Below are 2813 nucleotides of genomic sequence, written 5' to 3'. Positions count from 1 at the left end.
AATGTGCCAGACTTTGTCAAAAGCCTGCGTTATGTCAAGAAAGGCAGCGGAACAGTACTGCTTGGATTCAATTGCATCATGTATCTTGTTTACTAGCCTATGAGTTTGGTGGATGGTGGAGTGCTGATAACGAAATCCGAATTGGTGATCCGGAAGGATGTGCTGGGTTTCAACTATTGGGAGAAGTCTTTGGAAAATGAGTTTCTCAAAGACTTTGGATAAGGTGGGGAGGAGACTTATAGGTCGATAGGATGATGGTAGATCAGTAGGTTTCCCAGGTTTGAGGATGAGAATGATTTGCGCTACTTTCCATTGGTTAGGGAAGTAGCAAAGGCGGATGGATGCATTGATAATTTGGGTTAGGTTTTTGATACAGTTGGGGGGGAGGTTTTGGAGGATCTTGGCCGTGATGAGATCAAACCCGGGGGAAGAACACAGAGATATGGATCACAGAGAAATGGCAGGAAAGCATGTCAAGTTTGCAGACTTCTTTTATTGATCATTTGAAGGCAATCAGCAAACACTTGTCACCTTTAGCTGAAGTCCTGAATCAAGATCTTAAAAATCAGATTTCCTGAACATGAAAGTAGGGCTCCCGCATGGCACACAAGTATTTAAAATATTGTTACAGTTATACTCCCACCCCAACATACAATTTTGCTGCATAAAACACCTTTAGGAAAGTCCAAGGAAATCAGGAGAGACTGGAACTGAGTGGGACACATCAGCTTCTGGTCTGTGTTGATGAAGTTAATTTACTGAGTACAACACATGTACCATAAAGAAAAACACAGGAGCTCCATTAGACACTATCAGTGAGATTGGTTTGCAAATAAACTGTACAGGCAATGAAGTATTGTTATTTACTTTCCATACAGTACGGACAATTCTCCGTAAGATGAGGCACCAACTATACAATTAATTAATTTGCAACATCATGGGACTCCTATGCATTCTTATATAAAAGAAATATTGAATTTCCAATTTGTCCATGGAAATGTATGAAAAGTAAAATATCAACGACTGATTCGATGTTATATAACATCAATTTTATCGTGTTTTATACAATAACGTCTAGTTTTTTTATATAATCTGACTTATTGTATTTTTACACAAAGTATTTTAAATGATTAATAACATTGAAGAAAGCAGTCTTCTGGGATTTGGCACCGTATATATGTGGTGTTAACCGACGTTTCGGAGGAACGTATCGCCTCCATCTTCAGGGTAGAAAGAAAAAATATAAGAATCCGCAAGCGAAGAGACCATGAGAACCGGTAAAAGCAGACTGACATTGTATCCAATCTAATGTACTGCAGTTCAATGGTATATGTTTGTTAATATGTGTTTGCCTGATGATGGCCATTAGTGGCTGAAACATGTAGCGAAACATAGCTGGGCGCTGACCTTGATTTTTCTGTTTGTTGTGTTGTGACGGTCAACAAAGAATTGTATATTGTAACATAACAGGATGCACAAAATGAAAAAAATAATAATGCACTTGACTATACTTTCATGAAAGTTGGACTGAATCTGACGGCAGAACCATAAGAAGAAACAAATATAATTATAAAAGACAAGTCCGTCCAGTGTGACTATTTCAGTTTTCTCACTTGATGATTCACTAGCCTTACATGTTTTGATCCATCTGGATTATCTTCAGAGGCACCAAACACTTTTTAGAAACCACTATCACAACAGTTGTCATATTAAATACACATGTAATGTCCAAGTACACAATGTTCCATCTATCATCCATCCATCTATCTTATTTCCATTCTGTCATGTCCTATGGCTTGATATTCTGGGGTAATTCAGCTTCTGCTGAAAAGGTTTTTAGGATGCAAAAAAGAGCTATACGATTAATGGTTGGTTGTGGATATAAACAATCATGTAGAAATAGATTCAAGGAATTAAATATACTCCCTTTAAGAGCTCAATATGTATACTTACTGATGATGTTCGTTGTTAAAAATAGAGACAAGTTTGCTCTAAACAATGACTATCATGATTTATTAACTAGACGGAGAATGGATCTACATATGAACCAGGTGAATCTGGCTGTATATGGTAGGGGCGTATCCCACATGGCGGTGAAGGTCTTTAATGCACTCCCTTATAATCTTAAAGAAATTGCTTCCATACCTAATCAATTTAAAGTCAAATTGAAGGACTTTTTGAGTAATAATTCCTTCTACACACTTGATGAATTTTTTAATAGATGATTTTATTTTGCTAAAGTAATTATTAATTGTTCACTTATTATTATAATTAACGTAACAATATATATAAAGGGTCTTGGCAGAAATATGATTGCTTACTATATACTAATTGTTATTTTGAAATGTAATTATATTAATTTATGTATTCTTGAATTTATTTCTATAACTTGTTTTCTATGTTTTTATTGTATCTATGTTAAGATTCAAACTTGACTATTTCCACATCTCATGGAACTTGTTTTCTGTATAGATCTATGGAAATGAAATAAATGAATCAATGAATCACTCACAGCAGCCTTTCTGGTTATAGATATTTAAAGTTGTTTTAAAGTTTTAAAACTTTGTTAAAAATTAAAATACATAAACCATACGGTTCGTGTCAATAACCCCTGTCGTCTCTCTCCAAGGTGGCCGATGTTGTGCCTCCTATGTAACTTGAGTAGGGAGATTCTTAATATTGTCCGTTATGATTTCTAGGCCCGCTGTGCTGTGTATACTGTTCTAGTGGTTCTAGTGTGTGTTGTGCCGTTTAATTTATATGTCACAGATACAGGAAGTATAAATGTGAGGTAGAATGAGTAGCAGTGTGGC

This window comes from Cryptotermes secundus, unplaced genomic scaffold (assembly GCF_002891405.2).
Source record: "Cryptotermes secundus unplaced genomic scaffold, Csec_1.0 scaffold2565, whole genome shotgun sequence".
NCBI classification, from domain to species: Eukaryota; Metazoa; Arthropoda; class Insecta; order Blattodea; family Kalotermitidae; genus Cryptotermes; species Cryptotermes secundus.
Note: the sequence above shows the minus strand (reverse complement) of the source record.